At 42.2% G+C, this 14514-nt stretch overlaps 1 protein-coding gene across 4 annotated transcripts in view; it reads right to left on the reverse strand.

Annotated features, from left to right (window-relative positions):
• The window catches only part of LOC107228136 (zinc finger protein 37), a 185516-nt gene that overhangs the window by 17010 nt on the left and 153992 nt on the right, over positions 1-14514 (reverse strand). The gene's annotated exons all lie outside the window — the stretch shown is intronic.

Genomic DNA, 14514 nt, shown 5'->3' on the forward strand with positions numbered 1-14514 from the left:
AGTAAAAATATTCAATGCTTTTCTGTTTCATGCAAGAATAATGCCAGAAAATGTATTCCTGCATGAATGGTTAAGTGCCACGAAAATGTCTCATTGTTCATTTTCAAATATGTTTATTCATGTATTGCTAGTTACAGGTATATACTGTGTTCGAAACTCTAAGATTTCTAATACACTGGTCATTACGTAGAATATTTTGATTTCTGAGATTCGCTCAATCATGATGTATTTCTTTGCGGTTTACCATTATTGACTGACTGTGAGGTTCGTTGGGGGTTATTCTAACCTAGGTTGGGATGATGATGGAGTATCATTTTCAGTGAATTTAGGGGGTTTGCTAGCGTGCGGGGAAGGGGGGGCATGTTTTTTCCGCGAAATTGGGCTGAAATTCTTGTATATTGTCGTTGGGTACCGAGTTCAGGTATGGGCCTGCCGAATGGCAGGCAATTATGGTTATCATTCAGTATTAGCTAGAGATCCTCCGTTGGGAATTGCAGCAGCGTTTTCCAATGCTTTTTTGTATGTCACCACTAGTTTTTTGAGGCTGTTTTCGCAGTACAGTGATAGCAAGCTTAAGATCCTATAATCGAGGAATGATAGGATGCATGCTCTAATGATGCGATAGTAGATATAAAGGTCGATGTTGTTCTGTTTTTCGATGATACTCTGAGGGCAGATGATGATGTAATTGGTGATGTTGAGCCTCTTTGCTGATAGCGGGTATACTCTCATGGTTCGAGTCAGTTTTATTCCAAGGTATTTTAAGGTGTTTTTTATTGGTACGAATGTATCTTTTTTCGTTGCCAGGTCCATAAATTTGAAGTATCGTTGTTCTCGGGTGTGATATTTTCTGCCAAAAGGTACCACTTGCGTTTTTCCTTCGTTGCGTTTCATTGCCCATTTATGATAGTATTCAGTAAAGTTCTATGTTGTGCGCATCGCTTTTGACCTAGCTTGGTTTGGAAAAATTCCTGTTTTGTTTACACACGTTGTCAGCGTATTGCGAGATCATGGCTACTTTTTTTGGCACGTCGGATACATATAAGTTGAATATGATCGGTCTCAGGAGCGATCCCTGTGGCAGGGCGTGTGGTTACATTTTTAAGTCGCTTATCTTGTTTAGAAATTTGTCTTGGAATTTGCGGTTAGATAAGTACAACTCAAGTATTTTATGATGCTTATATAGGTTAATATCGTTTCGTTTCAGTTTGTATGTAAGCGCTCTTTGATTAATCTTCTGTTTTATTTTATCAAGAAGATAGTTTCTTTTGTCACCATTTACGTTTTGATTTGACGTTATGTTCTCACCAGCATGATTGTCACAGATTATTAGAACATCACCTATTGTTTTTATATTACCTACTTTTTCTTATAACAGCTCTTGTGGTAAGCCGCTTCACATAGTATACACCAGCCCCCTGACACTCACCAATGTTCGTATACTAAAAAATTGTACGCGTCTTGTCCCCGTTTTTTAGTTCCTCTACGTAGCGCTAGTAGACTTCTGACACGTTCGCTGCCTTCGCTGACCGCGCGCAAGCTCGTCAGGTAACTACTAGCGCCACTAGTGGTGGAAATTGGCGGCAGAATCGAGGGACATTTTGCGAACCACTTTTAGCAGCGTGTGTCAGGGGGCTGGTATACACACTAAGCCGACCACGGGTTATTTTTGAAGACAAGACAAAAATTCATCCCGAGGTTGAGCCTCTTCAATACCGTTATTAGCCAATATCCATTTTTAGCCTTCTCATATACAATGCCCATCTTTTATTGCAATTTGATGTGCAGTCTCATAGTTATAACTTTACTACGGACATTCACTAGGTATCCGTATTTATCAATTAATCGAAGCTGTATGTGATCTATGGTTCTGATGGTGATCGGAAGGTAAATGATTTGCGCTGGCAATTCACAATCTTATATCCCGGTGAAACAATCGGGAAAAATTCGTGAATAGTGTGCACTTTGCGCTCATTATGTAGGCATAGATTGTAATGCTACATTCGACTCACAACACCTTAAGAATAGCTACAGACATATCTGATTGGTGAGTTTTTCTAGCGGCCAATACACGTGGTGTGAATCTGGAATTTGATCTATGGAATTAACCGGTTCAAAATTTACGATGTGGCTACATTTGATTTTGCTGCACAACGTGTTATTGTTGGGCTTGATGCAGATTACAATATTAGTATTTTTAACACGGTTAGAACGTACTTTTCAATATCCTCAATTTCGTAGCTACTGGTAGATATGGTGACTAGTTTATCTGCTATATTTTATTTTGACTGACATCAACGGAATTGAAGGTTAACAATTCTACGAAACCAAGAGCATAATTTTTACCAGCAGCAAGTTCGATCGAAGGGAAATATTGCGCCTCGAGAATCGAAGACGTTGTCAATACGTTTATGTAAAAGAATCATGTATGACTGCAAGTGTTATACTGACCTTATTAAATTACGTATCATGTTTATTAGACCTGTCCTTAGGGGGTGACATCGGTGAAAAAAAAAGTCCCGTATTTTTGGATCAATTTCTTTGAAATTTGGACCAGTTATTTACAATCCTAAAACTAGAATCTGATCCGAAATTCAGCTCAATAGATCAAGTAATTCCAAAGTTATGTATTTTTTTAAGATTTCTTCGAAACATCCCTTGCGCAATAAGTTTCATCGTAGAAGGTTGAAATTTTTTGTGGATACACTTAATACCATGGACTAAAATTTGTAGCAGAGAATTTTTGATTAGAGATTTCTAAGTCATTGAAACTATTACTTCAACTATTTTAATTTTTTTTGACGTGATAACGTCTTATAAATCGATGAACACCGGCTGCATGCACGAAAAAGTGTCACGTTCCGCCTGAGCCTGAGCGTGCAAGCGAGAGCGCGGAACAAGCGATAGAGAGGCACGATCGGCCCAAGTGTCGGCTTGTACACATTTCTCTCTTCTCGCATGACGTCAGAGCTAGCAATTCAAATAGTTCTGCTACTTGAACACTGCCACGCGAGCTTCTTCGAGAACTTACGTGTTTTGTGTTTATTTCTAAAATTTAATAAGATTCAATTCATTTCCTTCATAATTTTCAGTCGGATTTCATTTTGTTCACCTCAATTAACTATTTTTTTCAAAACAGTGGTATAATTTAAGTAAAAAAATATTTGAATTAACGAGTGTAAATAAATGTTAATTTACCGAAAAATTATAATCTTCAATTGACTCCTTCTTTGTATTATACAAAACAATGATAATTCAGTGATAATAATTCAATTCAATTAAGAAAAGTATGCAATATTTCATCAATATTTCTTTATGACGTTATTACGTAAAACTATCGTCCGTAAAACGAATTTACAGACGACCAATTTTTTTTTTGCTACAATTTTTAGTATATTATAGGTTAGGAAATGAGTTATATTCACCGAAGCTAAAATTCCCTGCAACGATTTCAAGATAATATGCCTAAGAATATATCTGCCAAAGGGAAAAATGATTGAATGAAATCTAATGCGCAAGGAATTTTTTGATTACGTGAAAACATAGTTCTGAGATAAACGCAATTGAATGAATTCAGTTTCATGACCTTCTAAGAAGCAAATATGAAGTATGCAAAGAATGAGATATTTACCGTAGAGATAAGACACTTTGACTTAGTTGACTTTATCATTGATATGGACCACATAAAATTAGATCAAAAGGAAAAAAATTCATTATTCAATAATTTTTTTTTATCTTTAATTTCATTTATTTGAATCGAGTTTAAAATTCATTTCAGAATGTAAGTAATATCAACGAAGGTTGAGTCCCATAGAAGCGTACGGCCTGCAGGCTATTTGAAGCAAGAAAAGTTAGGGTGCTCGGACGAGCTATCCCCCCAACAGCTAGGTGTCGCTAGTGGCGCCTTTGCTTGTGTGGCTGACGTACAGCGCTCTATAATAATGTGTACAGTGCCGATGTGTTGGCTCCAACCGGCGAGTTGGGGTGATCGTGCTAACTCTCTACTGTCGACCGACGGTAGAGCCATCTTACGGATTTACGAGTCCCGGAAAGTTTTGCTTCAAGCGGCCCATAAGCCGTACGCTTCTATGTAACTCGATCTTCGTTGGTAATATATTGATAAATCATGTGTCACTCGTCAGTGCCTATCGTTGTTTTGATTGTTCTCTTCAATTGCATTCTTCGGTGCCAGTTTGTACCCAATCGGTTTCTGCGTGTCTGTTCTGAGATCAACCCGCTTCTTACTCCGCTTCTTCCTGCAGAATCATTCAATTTTCAATGAACTCACTTCGGAACATAAAGGCAGAGAAAAATCCAATTGTTTTATTGTGGAATAATTATTAGGGCTAGACAAATACTTCAATAACATATTGAGTAAATGAAAATGATCAACTAATATTTATCTAGCCCACACTTGAGTCTAATATACAATAATATACCTGAATTTAACTTTGGAGCTGACTGCTTGCAAATCAGTCGTGTGAAGAAATCGTTAGAATTCTCCAGCACCATACGTTGTTCCTTCGGCTTCTGTTTCAGACTTCTCCGCAGCGGTTTTCTTCATTTTCACTGTTTGGCTGGCTTTCTTGCACTCCGTCGTTGCGTTCCATTCAACCTTACGCTTTCATCTGGCATCTCGTTGCTAACTCATCTTTTTTGCATTATCTGCTACCTTTTCAGACCTCACTAATATCTTTGCCTTTTGAGCATGGAGCGCTCTCATGTTGAACTCAGCAACTGCGGTTGCTACTGTAGTTTTTACTGCACTCTGATTTATGACCATCCTGCCACACTGCAAAATCAGGCGACGAAGCATCCAGTTGGGCTGCGACAACGACGCACATCTGGCAGTATTTTGAGGGTACCTAGCAATCGATGGCCAGTCCAATAAGGATGTCGATGACTATTCTTACTCCATATAACGATGTAAGGCATCGTTTGTGCCATGTATCGTTGTAAGATACTGCGACGTCAAATACTTACTACTCCACTCTCCAATGCGGGATCTATTACTTCATGCGCTCTTCCAACAGTTTTTCTAGCTTTCTCGAAAACTCCCCCTTCTAACTTCTCAGTCTCTGCAATCACTTGGTCCACATGACTATTGAAGCTACTGACACTCATGCCGTTTCATACCCATTACGGTACAGAATTTTTCCATACTTGACTGCCCTAGTCCAATGCTGATCATTCCATCAAATACTCGCCTATTTATTTTGAAGGGTGACCTTGTCGAACTGTCATTGGGACGTGGATTCGTGTAATTTCCACCCATTTCATAACCGCAGCTATAGCATTTGACGACGAGCGAGTGCTGATTCGAGTTATTTTGAGAAGCAGATCTCTTCAAAATTTACGTCGAAGTAGTTCAAACCACAAGAAAAATTTGTCACAGTTCGTCAAATCTATCGTTCGAAAAATAGCTTGGCAAGCACATTCGCGGGGAATAACAGCTAACCCATAGAAATTTTCATACCTAGATGCTTAGAGTATATATCACAATAACTGGTAAGATAGTTATCCGCAATGTTACCGACCGATGATGTGGCGCACAGACAGCCTGTTAACTTCGCGCTCCTTTATTTTCGCTGCGGAGGGGAAGCCGACGAAGATCCCCGCATCGCGGGAATCCAAGGTGGACGCGATTCCCGCTGGCGGCCGGCGCGCCGCAGCCTCTTCCCCTTCACCCCGCCAACAATTGACCAGCGAACTTGCGACGGACCGACTAGCGACAAGGGAGTACCACGCTCGCCACCAAGACTTCATGGAGCTGCGCGGAGGACAAGATTGCGATTTAGCATTAAGTTCTGCGCGGCGATGCTATTAAAGGTGCGCGTCGAGTTGCGCAATCGACGAAATCGATGACGGATCGATTGCTGCGTATTCTTGTGGGTATGACGTCACGTATGGGACGGTGTATTGAGATCCGTGTTGCGGCAGGTTGTAGGTTTTTGAGACCACTCTAGTTCTGGCGCTTGTGATAAGTAGTCACGTTTTGGGGAGTTTTGCGAAGTAATGGAATCGCCCAAAAATCGCGAGGGGAATGGAAAGGGGGTTGCAAGGATGTAGAAGGTAAGCGCTGCTTCTATCCCTGCGATTGAATTTCGAGCATAATTACGAAAAGGCTTGCCGAGTAATGGATAGCCGTTATGGATTTGCGTTGTAGAAAAGTACTCGAAATGCTTTTGCCGATTTTTTTGCTCGATGACCGTAGCTTGAGTACGCGTGTTAGAGTAGAGTAAATTTTGAGTTCTTGAGAAAGTTGAGTAGAGTCACGGGTTTTAATTGAGTCTCTCTCGTTTTTGAAATTCAGTATAGCCGAATTCCGCTGTACCGGGTCCAGCCGCGTTATCGGGTTTTTCAGTGTCAACTCTCGAGTAGGTCGGGAAGTGCCGAATTGGAGTGCTCGGATTAGCGAATAACGTTTTGGAGGATTTTGAGAAGGTTTGATTTCGGATGCGTTGCGATAGCGTATAGTTTAGGTTACGTTTAGTTGCGCTTGCGCTTAGTTCCGTACCCGTTTAGTTAAGATAATGTTAATTGAGTTGTGTTACCTTGAGATTGTGTTTAGTTGAAGTTACATTGAGTGGTGCTTGCGCTTAGTTAAGTTGCCGTTTATTTAAGATAGTTTTTAGTCGAGTTGAGGTGATGTATAGTCGAAACTGCCGTTGCGTTGAGCAGCGGTTGAGACGAGAAGTTCGAGTATTGAGTTTTGGTTGCGTCTGAAATATAGTGGCGTTGCGGATTTGTTTAGTTGAAATAAGCTTTAGGTTAAGTTATGTTGTCACGTTTACATTTAGGGCAGCTCGCGGTAGCGTCGAAGCTCTGAGTCGGGTGAGATCTCGGGTGAGATTGAGGACGCCGTCTGTTCGGTAGCCCGACGGCGCACCGTCGAGAAAGTAGTTTTAGTTTGGTTTTGAGCAATTATCGCTGTGGAGAAGAAACGGCGAATTCGCAAATTGAGAATAGCGTATGGCGATTTTGTGATGGTTGCGTGACATTTTAGTTAGGGAGCCGCGAGCTCAGTAGAGAAAGAAATAGAGTAGGTTACGTGTAATTTCCTGTTTAATTTTAGAATCGCGACGAGCGACTTTTGGATTATTTTTTTTGTTTTTGTATCACCGCTATTGTGAATATAAGATTTTATTTGACTTCTTTTGTTAAGTAGCGTGTGTATTTCGAGTGTCTCTCTCTCTCCAAAAATTACCCCTCCCCTTTCCGCGGTACTGAGCTATCGAGCATATGCCCGAGGTATAGCGCATTAATGATTTCGAGGCGTGTTGATCACGCCAGGCGCCCAACAAAACTTCGCGATATTGTTTTAGATCCAGGGTACATCGTAGACGCCAAATTATTGTGCACGCGGTAAGTTCTCGGTCATTTTCTCCGAGTGACCGAGGAGCGGGAAAAATCCACGTCACAGTATTTAGAATGAAGGGTCGAATCTGCGTAGGTTAAGGTATATTTCGGGTGAAGGGTTCAATCCCTGATTCTAAGATAGATGTATATTGTATATATGTAGGGTAAAGGGTTAAATCTGTAAGGGTATGAGAGCATATATATCAGGTAAAGGGTCAAATCTGTAAAGGTATGAAGGCATATGTCAGGCGTAAGGGGTTAAATCTGTGAATGAATGGGGGCATATATGAGCGTGTCCACGTCACTTCACTCAAAAAAAAAACCGTCAAGTCACGGATCTTTGGGCCATTCAAAATATTCGTAGTACTATGAAAAAAAATTACCATTTCAAGGATTTTGAAATTTTTTCAAAAATTGTGGAGTTGGAGCTATGTGAATTTTCGGAAACCACTGTTGCATCGCTATGTTCGAAAATTCATATCTTAGAAAGTATTCATTGGAGCGGACTGATCCTGCAATCATTCTGTCGGTAAAAGAATGCGCTTCCATACAAAAAAATTTATTTTGAAGAAAAAAAAAAATTTCTGTCAATTTTATTTTACCGTTTCTTTTTTTGATTTCGCTGCCATTTCCGCGAGACTAACAACAATTCATGGAGATCATTTTTTTCAGATACCTGTATCTTTCCCCTTTAATCCTAAAAAAAATCGATCGAGAAAATACCTAGGCCGGAGAAAAGAAACGAAACGTCTCATCGCGCGTCATCGCGCTCCCGCGAGCTCGCTGTGTTGTGTATTGGGATGTACAATGGAGGCGTGGCCTAGAACTTGCGACCTACCGGCGGCAGCCAAAACCAGCGACGGTAGGTCACCTATTGCTAGATATGCACACTATGCGTTGAATTCGGGAGTACAATTAATTAAAAACGCGTAATATCTACAATTAGGATCAATATGAAACTTTCGATGCAAGACATCTGCGAATTCGCTCTTACGAAGCCAAGTAATAAAAATTTTATTGGAGGCGACAGCTTACTGAATGTTGGTCACATGCTTTCTTGCGGAAGAACGTCGACTGAAGTTGACATAAATTACGAAATAATGGCATTCTGTCTCCAAACATCTCAGCTGAAAAGTGCCCCACACGAAATCAAGGGTGAAATCACCAGGGCTGGAAAAATAAAGGCCATGGAGTGCACTTGTAAGGCCGGCTTGGGAAGTGCTTGTAAACACATTGTTGGTGTTCTATTATGAGCTCTGTGACTGAGAAGATGGAAATGTGGCAATATAAAAAATTTTCAACTGGTAGTATAGAAAAATTTAATACGTAAGTAGGAATATGGTAGGAATCGCATAGATAGGAATCGAGCAACTATAACTCAATTCTTCAGTAATTTTAATATAACTACTTGTGTTAGCAGGATTGTTAGTAGTATAGCAAGGGGGGTTCTACACGCAGATTCCGGTTACCGACACTTACCGACCGAGCCGACCAGTCCGCCTATACATTCTCCCCAGACTCAAACCCTTTTCCGCTCCGCGCAGCCCAGACTCAAACCCTTTTCCGCGATGACGTCACAGTCTGCCGTACCGAAGGTCAATTACCGACAGTTCGAGGGTCAAAATCGTGCTGTTTTACCTACAATCTTACCGACAGTTGTATCGATCAAGGGTCAAAATCGTGCTGTTTTACCGACAATCTTACCGACCGAAGGTCTGTAGTGCTCGCCTGTCCCACGATAGGACTGCTGATGTGTAACATGAACCACTCCGAATTCCTTTCCCACGGTAGGACTGCTGACGTGTAACGTCAACCACCTCACATTCCTTTCCCACCTTATCAACCACCTCACATTCCTTTCCCACCTTATCAACCACGTGACATTCCAAAATTAATGGTTCCGAGAATTGTTTGTCTCAACGTCGCACCGAAATCCTTTGACCGCATACCGCTCGCCGTCGAAACTTGTCGAACGCATTGTTTTGGCTAACCACCTTATCAACCACGTGACATTCCAAAATTAATGGTTCCGAGAATTTGCTGATGTGTAACATGAACCACTCCGAATTCCTTTCCCACGGTAGGACTGCTGATGTGTAACATCAACCACCTCACATTCCTTTCCCACCTTATCAGCCCCGTGACATTCCAAAATTAATAGTTCCAAGAATTGTTTGTCCCAACGTCGCACCGGAATCCTTTGACCGCGTGCCGCTCACCGTCAAGTCGAAACTTGTCAGGTGCGCGCGCATACGTATTTGATATCAGTCCCGTGACATTCCTTACCCTCCATCAAATTATGTGGTGGGGGAACGTTATAAAAGCGAAAAGTGAAAAGTTCATCGTCAGTCTGAAGCTGTTCTTCTTGCAAATGAGAAGTGCTCTGAAACAACGTGAGTTGAAGAAACGATTAGAACTGCTCCTCAAGAATATCAGAGAAGTAAAACATCTCCTGAAAATCAGATCCGACCTCAATCGACTTACAAGAGATTTCGAGCACCTACAACTGGACCGTAACGACAATGGACTTCTCAAAACTGAACGAAATCGCGCGGCTGGAGACGTTTCTGCCGTTGAAAAAAGTTTCGGATCTTGAAGCCTACTTCGAATACAGAGTCAGCGGTGTTCGTCGAGTCAAAACGAAATTTGGAGACAAAATCGTTCTGGACTTAGATGACGCTTTCACGATTTTTCTGCCCAACCGACTGAACAAAGCCCTCCACGAAAACGAAGATTTGTACCAGAAGGTGACAGCAGCCAGTAAGGAGATACGGTTGCATACACGCTATCTTGGCGGACCCTACAGTCAACTCGAATTTGTATACGTATAATATTCAAACAATGTTCTGTGTAAGTCTTACGTTTAATAAACAAAAAAAAGATTGAAATTATGAATATTTTTTCATTTATCCTGTATACCTTTAATCCTACGTACGTTTTGTATCTAGAATTAAGTCTCAAAATCTAAGAAAATGTCCGAACACCACTAAGCAACGACGGAGGGTTTCGAGCTGCAACTCTACGATGAGTATTTGGACGGGTTCAGACCGGAGTGCAAGGTCGGCCGATAGCCGCGGTACAGAGCCTGCGGTGTTGGGTTACTATCGCTCTAGGAATGCAAAACTCCGTTTGAGTACAGCTCGGTCAAGGATGGAGAGCAAGGTCGAATCTTACATAAGCTTCTGAAAAAAATTCTCTCTTAAGAGCTAAGGTGAAGGTATAAAATTATTTCATGAATATTCTTTAAAAGTTTTATTGAGTACAATTTTTAGAGTACGGTTGACAATTACTTCACAAAAAAATAGTACAATAATTCTATTCAACAGTGTCATGACCAGGGTGATATATTCGCCAGGAATGCGGGACCGTTCTTGTAGACGCTTCTGCGCAGTAACACAAATCGTACAGCCTCGCCATCCGGACAGTACGATGATTTTGTAGCCAATTCTGGAGTATGCAAACGTTTCGTGCTGCACAGATTGCGTTGGGTATTGTGTGAAGGTCGCATCTCAGAGACACAGCTGAAGTTTTTTGCAGGGTTTCAAGCGACGGGCAGTCAAAGTCCAACATATCGATGATTTCAACTTTCGGAACGATTTTGAGCAACCAATCTCGTTTTTCTTCTCCTTTTACGTACACGGTTTGAGCTTTGCACAGCCTGTCTTGAATGGTCCGCTCAACTTCCTCAAAAGGTACGGTTCCACAGCTCCAACGTAAGCCGTGAAAATCGCGTTCTAACCAAGAATTTTGGCTTTTATATTTGACGTCCAGTAATTTCCATTTGTAAGGTGGTTTGAAGAAAAACACTGAAGGAGATGCTTCCGAGTAGATTGAAATTACAGCCAATTCTTTTAACGTGAAGGTGTTGTTGAGAGGTCTACGAAAGCCTTGTATGTCAACGATGAGCTCCATCTTTGAACTGTGCGAGATGGTGGAAACGGGTCAGCTTTTATACCAACTTTTTCACCCCACCACTGAGCGGGTTGTATTCGACAATACGATCGTGAACGATCAAGCAGTACGCCGATGTTTCAGCGGGAAAGTTGGCTTTAGCTTCAAATTCAAGACGGATGTCGACGGGTCCGTACTTCAAAGATTCGTTTTGTTTCGAACAGTCGATAACGAATAAGGGGACGTCTCGAAGGAATTCACTCTTTGTCAGCAACGGCTCGGGGTTCTTGTCGTAGTAGGTAGCTTGGAAGTTTGCGTACATCTCGTACAGGAGCGCGTAGAGATTACGACTCATGTTGAGGTTCAGGTTACCGTACGGATAAGATTGAGAGTTTAAGAATAGCTTGACGTCCGTGATATCGCAATGATCGAAATGACTTGCGTTCTTGCCGGCCTTGTTCTTTCTACTTGTTTGGAAACTCAAAATGACGTACCGAGGTTTTTCAAGCTGAGTGGAAGTTTTCACAGTCCAAACGTGTTTCGATGTTGTGGGAAGTAAGGGATATTCGTACAATTCCCAACTGCGGAAACTCATCGAAACAGGCGGATCTCTCTGAATGAAATTTAGTAGGTCAACTTTTTTCTGATCCGCGAGTTTCAAATACGGTATTAGCCATTCCACTGCATTGATCGTGATTTTGAATTCCTCCTCCTGAGTCTGCATGATTGCGTTGACGTCAGTTTTTGATCTCGTCAAAATTAACTCATGTTTAGCGTTGACAACGATCTTGCGGTAGTCTTCGGCGAAACCCAATATCATGCTGAGCGGTATCAGTACGTCAAAGTTACCATCGGTATCGGTTAATTTTTTCTTCTCTTCTACATCGAGCCATCCAGCGTTCTCCATCAGCCAAGTCTGGCCAGGGTGCAGGGAAGCGTAACCCTTCATGAGACTTGTCAAGCCAACGTTCTTGCTTCTATCAACCTCAACTGCGTTAATTTCATAGCGAATTTCTTCAAACAGATGACAGATGGCGTTGTTTACGAGCTGTGTGTTCACAGTAGCTGTACCATCAGGTTTGAGGAGTCGTCCGTGGATATGTACCGAACTTTTGCTGGGTAATATGCATAAATCCTGATGCTGAACGGTGATTCGAATTTCATCGCTGTTGTTGAAAGTTGACAAGGCGTAAGGTTTGTGAGCGTGAATCTCGTAATGCGCAACGGATTCGTCAAAGACGACTGGTGTTTGAATGCTCAAGATTTCCTCCTCCATGGCACGTAGCAGATGATAAAAAAGCAAAATCGGATTTTTATTTGTCGGAAATTCCTCTTCCAAAAGGTGTCAGTTTCAGACCCAGAGCTATCAGGAACTCCACGTTTCGAGGTGTTAGCGGTTCGGGAATCGAACGACGACTGACTTGATCGGGGCATGTCGACTTACTGATATACCTACTCTTTGACAGTCTGTTATATACGATTCCCATCGTTTATCGCGATTTGATGTGTAGTCTCACAGTGATAACTTCTCCACGAAAATTAACCAGGTCTCCGTCTTGATCCACTAACCGGAGCTGAACGTGATCTATGGTCTTGACGGTGATCGGAAGGTAAATGACGTGCGACGGTACTTCCACGATCTTATATCCTGGTGGGACGGTCGGGAAAAACTCGTGAATAGTGTGTACTTTGTGTCCATTGACGTAGGCGCCCGTTGTAATGCTACACTCGACTCGCAACGCGTTGACCTTGAGTATAGTTACAGGCACGTCCGATCCGTGAGTTTTGTCAACCTCCAGTACACGTGGTGTAAATCCCAAAAGTTGAGCAATGGAATCATTCGGCTCAAAGTTAATCGTGTGGTTGCATGTGATTTCGCTGCGTAATGTATTATTGTTGGGTTTGATGGCGAGCCTGATGTCTGTATTTCTTAGCACGTTTTGAAGATACTTCTCTATGTCCTCGATCTCGTAGCTGCCGGTAGGTATGGTGATCACTTTGTCAGCTACGTAAATTTTATTGTGACCGACATCAACGTTGGGAATCGAATTAAAGGTTAACAGCTCTACCAAGCCAAGAGCATAACTTTTATCACGAGCAAGTTCGATCGGTGGGAAATATTGTGCCTCGAGTATCGAAGAGGTTCCCGAAATCGTTAACGTTAACGAATCATCCATGACTGCGAGTGGTAGACTGACTTTGACGAATCACGCACCATGTTTATATAGCTCGCCACTCAGAAATTTCAGACACAAGTGTCCGCATTCAAATGTATCGTAATCCTGGTACCTCTCATGATTGTATTTGACGCTACCAACGCCGAGGTATTTTATGAGGTCCGAGGGTGGTTGAAGGTTGCCGAAACTGTCAAAGTAATCGATATTGTTGTCGCGTTTCTTGTACGCAACCCAGTGTGTTCCCGGACCGTCTTTGTCGTCAAGGTTGATTATAGCTGACTCGTTTTTTCGTGGACCGTTTTCGGGCATTTCGTTTCGCATGAAAACACCGCGGAAATGCGGAACCCTCAAGATTTTTGCATATTTCAACAAGTCCCAATCAGTCAACGCTCGACGTGGTAGCGTCGCATCTAGTTTTTTGAAAGATGGAGACCAAGACCTGTTTTGTACGGTTTCATGTGAAGCCCTTTGCCCAACGCGATAGCTTCCATAGTTTTGTTGTGTCGTTTGCTTTCCTCCAATTCTCGTTTAGCCGCGCTCGCATCGTTCACAGCTTTTGCTATACCTGCCGCACCACCGGCTAACGCACCCGTAGCGCTGAGACCGGCAAAAATAGGAATCAGAAACGGTAGAAAACCACCGACTTTCGAAGGTACCGGTAGGACGCGAGGTGTTCGCACTTTACATTTACCACCCGCTTTTTTAACGGCGTTCTCAGCTCCCTTCAGCGCAGATTCGATAGCTACTTTTGCATCGTTGCTTGGAACCATGGAACGTTTTGCAGCATTTACAATTTTTCTCAAGGTCACATTTTTTGACTTTCGCATTCCCATTCCGAGTTTTGATTTTACTTTCATTGTATTAGCTACTGCCCAAGCGGCTGCCTTCTCACCCAAATTTGCGTCCTTTGCGAGAACCCGTTTCCAAGCTTTCTCAGCCAACACCCTATCAGCCTCGTTTCTAACCTCAAGGTTCTCACGATTTTTCGAATACGCTATATCGTGTTCCTTACACGCTGCATCGAGAGGGTTGATACCGGAATCGCCTCTCGCGAGTCTTTTCGTCAACTTCGTACCGGGACCGCAGT

This window comes from Neodiprion lecontei, chromosome 5, assembly GCF_021901455.1.
Source record: "Neodiprion lecontei isolate iyNeoLeco1 chromosome 5, iyNeoLeco1.1, whole genome shotgun sequence".
Lineage (NCBI taxonomy): Eukaryota > Metazoa > Arthropoda > Insecta > Hymenoptera > Diprionidae > Neodiprion > Neodiprion lecontei.